The 6561-nt window shown below is 36.5% G+C and overlaps 1 long non-coding RNA gene across 1 annotated transcript; it reads left to right on the top strand.

The window, feature by feature from the left end:
* The first annotated feature begins 782 nt into the window (after positions 1-782).
* LOC121394603 lies at positions 783-5864 on the top strand. Its single transcript, XR_005961809.1, has 3 exons — positions 783-1583; positions 3264-3307; positions 5164-5864. It is a non-coding gene; the product is annotated as an uncharacterized LOC121394603 (long non-coding RNA).
* Positions 5865-6561: the final 697 nt, after the last annotated feature.

Here is a 6561-nt window from a genome sequence, read left to right as displayed (position 1 = left end):
TTTAGCTTTAGTCGACATATAAGGAGAGTCAATCAAAGTATTATCAAAGGTCTAGAATATGAAGACTTTACAACTCTAGTTGATCCTATTATTCCAGGGGCCTCAAAAATAAAAGTTTGCTAATGATCAGTAAGTTATTTTTTGTAGTAAAGAAAGCTCTGCCTGCAGGGAGGACTTGACTACAGAAAAACAGGTAACATAGCAGAAACACACTGGGTAGAAATAAACCACTTTTTCCAATTACTTTCTATTTTCTGTGTGTGACTTTTTTTCCAATATTGAGGTGTATAGTGTCATTTCTCACCTTCTAAAGAACCTCTGGGAGGGGGTCAACCAACCATGTAAACTGTTCTAAATCGATACATTTAGTTGATTCATTTAGTTAATTCATTTTTTATCTTTGTTCCTGCTGAGCAGAATCACTGTGTTTCATTAAAGGCAGCTGGTTGAATTGATACACTAGTTGCTAATGCTCCGGAGATGCTGCTGAAAAATATATCAACTAAATATTCCACAATTGTAAAAAAATTCGAAATTCAAAGTTTGGATACTTTGACCATCGAATAGGAAACTAAGACTTCAAATTTACTTTGAATTAGTTTTGAATTAAAATAGTTGGAATATTCGATTATTCGATAATCGAAGTACTGTCTCTTTAAAAAACTTCGACTTCAATATTTAAACCTGCCGAAGTGCTATGTTAGCCTATGGCGACCTTCTAATGCATTTTTCTTAGTCTTTACACATTGAAGTAAAATCGTTCGGTCATACACTAAAATCGTTTGAATCGTTAGTTTCGAACGATTTAATCGTTCGATCGAACAATTTTACTTTGATTGCTCGATCGCCAAATTTGTTGAAGAATCCTTCGACTTCGATATTTAAAGTCAAAGTATTTTAATTCGATGGTCGAATTTCGAAGTATTTTTTACTTAGAAATTCGACCCTTGATAAATCTGCCCCTAAATGTTATTTTTGGTTCTATTACCAAAACAGGAGATTGGGCAACAATGGCTTAACCTGTCCCATACTAAGGAGGCATAATCTCATACAATGTATTATAATGCCTGTAACACCAAATACAACTTGTTTAGCCAAAAGTTCGAGAAGTTTTAATGTGGCAATGCCTGCCAATGTGTGGCAAATTGGAATGCTTTTTTTTTTACACAGCATAATCAATAGACCGTCTGTGTTTGATTGATGTGGCTTGTGGCAATGGTCAGAATGCAACTACCTACCCTGGATTGCTTCCCATGCTGTTTAATGATTCTAATGCTAGAGGAATTGTGGCCCTTTCCTTTATGAAGAAGCACTGATAGATAATATTCCGTGATATGCCCAAAAAAAGTATATGGTTTATAATGATTTTGATTAGATACATCCTACTATTTTCCTACCGGCTTTTTCTATAATTGATTATGTCACCACTGATGTCATAATGGTCACTCCAGATAAACAACTTGCTTACTCAATGCGTGATCATGTGACCACTGATGTCATAATGCTTGCTCCAGATAAACAATAGCTGATATCTGTTAGTTGTGTCAGTGTGAGAGAGGAAGCTGAAGAGTGCAGATGTGCAGGTAAGAGACCTTCAATATTTTCATATTTTTATGAGATTTTAAATACATGAGGGCATCATGGCAATCCACACCAGGTAGGTATTGTGCTAAAAGAAGATCCAGTGTTCCCCACACCACAGTTCCTCCAAAAGGACTAATTCAAAACATGGGTTAGTTATGAGTTGAATGCAGGGGAGTTAAACAGCCATTATAGGCAGTTGAATGCACCAGATTATCCCCCCCCCCCAACTGCTAATATTTAAATAGTATAAACTGTAAAAAAAAGTAGTTAAACATGTACAATCTTTTGAGCGCACAAAAAGTGAAGTTTGTAAACATCCTGCATTACTTCAAATGAGTCAGAATAATGACATAAAAAAAGGAAAGCAACAACCTCTCTGGTAGAGGTAGAAGTAGAAATCACCATGTCTTGTTTAACTGTCTGGGAAGGTAACCTCTTGGGGTAATAACCTTCCTCAGCATGGCAAGTTTTGTGCTTCTGTTTGCTATGTCTGTGATTATTTGGGACCATGTAGTAATTCTGTTACTGACACTTTACCATTAATTTGATCATTCCTATTTGGCCCAGCATGTGGGTGGCCTAATCAGGCTTAGATATGCTTATTCAGTGACCACTCCTAGTGAGCGGATATTGCAGTGTATGGCCAGCGTAACTGTATTCAGTTGTGCATTCACAGGATTTGAATAAGAGACCAAACAACACACAGTTTACAAGGTTATTTTGTGTTATTTCATAACAGTCTATAATTTAAAGGGTATTTTTGAAACCCCAGCCTAGGAAAGGTCAAGGGTGTCTGCTCTCTCTGGCATATACATTTACTGCTATGGCATGTACATTTAGTAAGGCGAGTCAGTCCATCAGATAAAATAGGCAGCTTGCTAGTCTGTGTATAACCAAAGCAGTGCCTTACATTCAAGAGAAATAAAAATTTTCATGTGGACTGAGAGTGGACAAACTTTTTAAAGTAGCAGGAAGATGTGTACAACAAATTCCTTTACTTTGGCTGCCAACAACCTACTTTATAGGTGGCTGGCAAAGGGGTTATCATAATGACAAAAGTGTAGAATTTATGTTTAAGCATTCTGTTAGCTAGGGGAAAGCTGCATTATTACCAGAGAAGTGTGGTGGTTTAGAAGGGCAAGGGTTAAAAGATCCAAATGGCATGATAGTATATTACTTACATTGAGGGGAGGAATAGGCAAAGGTGGGCTTAAAGCAGAAACAAAGAGGTATCAGAAGGACAGGAGCAGGAGAGGGGCTGAGAATAGGCAGCAAACTTAGCTGAAAAGCTTTGGGATGGTCCATTTTTGAAAGGGTGCTAATCCCAGGATTTAAGCCTTGCTTAAACTTGTGGCAGCTTTTAAATGGAAATCTTAAGAAACGTGTTCATATAACAAAGAACAAAACAAAAGTATATATATATATGAATTTATATAATAATTCTAATGCTAGAGGACTTGTGGCCCTTTCCTTTATGAAGAAGCACTGATCGATAATATTCCTTGATATGCCCAAAACATTCTACTATTTTCCTACCGGCTTTTTCTATAATTGATCATGTGACCACTGATGTCATAATGGTCACTGCAGATTAACAACTGGCTTACTCAATGATGTCATAAGGATGGCATTGATGTCATAATGCTTGCTCCAGTTAAACAATATCTGGTATCTTTCAGTTGTGTCAGTGTGAGAGAGGAAGCTGAAGAGTGCAGATGTGCAGGTAAGAGACCTTCAATATTTTCATATTTTTATCAGATTTTAAATACATGAGGGCATCATGGCCATTCACACCACTTAGGTATTGTGCTAAAAGTGGATCCAGTGTTCCCCACACCACAGTTTCTCCAAAAGGACTGATTAAAAACATGGGTTAGTTATGAGTTGAATGCAGGGGAGTTTAACAGACATTATAGACAGTTGAATGCATCAGATTATCCCCCCCTAACTGCTAATATCTGCTATTCCTCCCTGAATTTGCACTATTTCTATTATGGAGTCTGTACATGCCACATACTTTGAATAACCTATGAAATTGGGTATTAAACTGTTCAATGAACCCCATGCATTCATATTTAGGATGTTTAATCTGGTTACTTAATCACCTGTATAAGAAAGGATATTGTAAATTGGAAACTTTAAGGATATTTTTTAAAAATTTCAAAATGTTTTTATAAAAGCTGATCATTTTAGAAAAGAACTGCAACTTCTGGAGTCGAAAGACATATTTACCCATTTTGTATTAGTCAGAATCTTTTCTTTCCAAAAACCTAGTTTCCTAGGGTTAATCTGTGTTCAGTTACAGGCTTGTCATTAGTATTATGGCATGGACACACATGCTGATCTTTGCCAGGGATTTTAAAATATCTGACCACCACATAAATACGCTAGGGTAAGTTACCATCAGTATCTATGCAGCAGTCGGCTTTTATTTATAAACCATGGGCGAACCATGCCGAAAACATGGCAAAGATCTGCATGTGTGTCCATGCCCTTAAGAGCAGTGACAGGTGATGAGGGGCATTTGTCTGCCAGTGCTCTCCCCTGAGAACAAATGCTAAGGGCCTTAATGCTGTACTAGCATTTAAAGTGCCTGCCATTTCTGTGAATTGAACCCCTTTTGCTTCATTTTCATTTTTGCGTGTTCTCTAGGTAATAATGACCATCTGTACATACCCCTAAATGAAGTTTATTATGTTCTCTGAATAGGGATACAATTGGGAACCTTTATCAAATGGTAAAAATCAGAGCTCAACCTAGTTTTCCAGATGGAATACACAGCTCTTTATTCACTTGTTTACAGTATAATGAGCATATTTTATACAGAGCAAATCTCATCATAATCCTGCACAGGTGAATAGAGAGCTGGGAAGTTCCTTTCTGGCGAACTGTGGTTTATTCTATTTGCCCCTAAATTAATTTAAAAACACAATATGGTTATATTTATCAAATAATAAATACAATTTACCTTAGTTCACCAGAAGGGAACACTCCCGTTCTCTATTCTTTTAGGGGTATATTTTTGAAATGGGGGAATAGAGTAAACTTTGTTTTAACCCCTTGATATGTAAGTTCCTAAAAATCCTATATGAGTGAAAAGAGAACTAGTGATCTGTGGCAAGCTTTATTTTTATGCTTTATTATATTTATCCCTATGACTCTCTAAATTGCTAGTTCTTTATACTGATTTAATCAGTGTACAACCTTACTTGTGAGATTTATACACAACTCTGTTAACTGAGTGGGCCCCTTGCTTATCATAAATAGTGATCAAGGGCAATTCTGAGGTGGCTTGCTGCTGCCGCTGCCTCTCTCCCCTCTAGCGCTAGAGGGGTGCCCAGAGTGGCCATGATACTAGCGCAGAAACTTCATTATGCTCTATGTGCTAGAAGAGCCACATTTCTGGCTTGAAACTGGCTCTTAAAGTTACCAAGAGTGGTAAGTTTCAGCCTGAGGCAAGTGTCTCGACTTGCCTAATTGGTTTAGTTATGATTTTGTTTCTGTTTAGATGTGGGGGCAATATTAGTGCTTTATCTATATATTTTCAAATATTGGATACTTTATTTTGTTGAAAATTAGGCTGTTTGAGGAGCATCTGTAAAGAAAATTGAGAACAGTGAGGAATGGTATTGGCAAGGAAAGATGTTTATGTGTGTCAGAACACCCACGCATACCCCCCGGGATGAAGTATTCAACTGCAGGAATATCTGTCCAGCAAAATCATTCCTATTTAGTAACGTTAGTGGTGGTAGCAGGTTTATGATAGTAAAGTTTATGATGTAGTTGTTGTTAGTGTTTTTTATGCATAAACTGTAGGTATGTTTATTCTTTATATATAGAGCATTAGCGCATAGAGGTGTAGTAACTGAATGGATTTTTTATGGGTCACTTTATACCCTTGGAGGGGGTAATACTGCTGAAATGTGTAGATGTGGCTTCTGTACCTTGTTTGATCTTGCAGTTCTGGATTTCTGTTGATGTAATACAGATTATCTGTGGTGTTTATATCTTTCTTTATATATATTTTAATAGTTTCCAGAATTTTTAATAGTTTGTAGTATTTTCCTGTTGTAGCCTATAATGTGTATAACTTGTATAGCATTAGTCGAGAGCATACATGCACAGTGAGCGGGCCCACTGTTTAGTAACATGTGGAAGTAAAATAACTGGACTATGCTGAAATTCTACAGAATTTAGCAACTCTCTTTAAAATTCAAAAATATCATCCCATTTGGGGCTGAACAGTCTGGAAACAGATACAGCACTATGATAACATTTTCACAAAGGGCTGCGTCTGTGCTGAAAAAATTGCAATATGAATTAGGATTTGTGTTTATGTCTTTGGTCTAGTTTCTGATGAATTTTGTGTATCAATTTTTCTGTTAGAGCAAATAAAATCTATAGATTGTTAATTTCTTTAAAATTCATGAAAGAGCTTAAAGTGATTGTTCAACTTTGACGTAACTTTTAGTAAGATATAGAGAGTGATATTTTGTTGCAATCTACAGTTGATTTAAATTTTTTTACGGTTTGTGGTTTTTGTGTTATAGCTTTTTATTCAACAGTTCTCCAATTTGCAGTTTCAGCAGTCTAGTTGCTAGGGTCCAAAATACCCTAGCAACCATGCACTGATTTGAATAAGAGACTGAAATATGAATAGGAGAGGCCATGAATAAAAAGATGAGCAATAAAATTACATTTGTAGCCTTACAGGGCATTTGCTATTTTATATTTGGTTAGTGACCCCCATTTAAAAGCTGTAAAGAGTCACATATATCTTATATCTTTTGATATAACTGTCTTATGGGTATGTTTTTGCAAAAAAGGTTATTGTTTGTCCCATTTATTGATTTAAAAAAGTATGGAGATTGTGCTGGTATGCTCCTGTAGCCAATTTGAGGTCAATCTAGCGGTCCTTGTGCTGCCATGGTTTGACTGCCAGTCAGTCTGGGTGTGTGACCGTGCCATCCTGTACTG

This window comes from Xenopus laevis, chromosome 6L (assembly GCF_017654675.1).
Source record: "Xenopus laevis strain J_2021 chromosome 6L, Xenopus_laevis_v10.1, whole genome shotgun sequence".
NCBI lineage: Eukaryota > Metazoa > Chordata > Amphibia > Anura > Pipidae > Xenopus > Xenopus laevis.
This window is presented reverse-complemented; position numbering and strand designations above follow the sequence as displayed.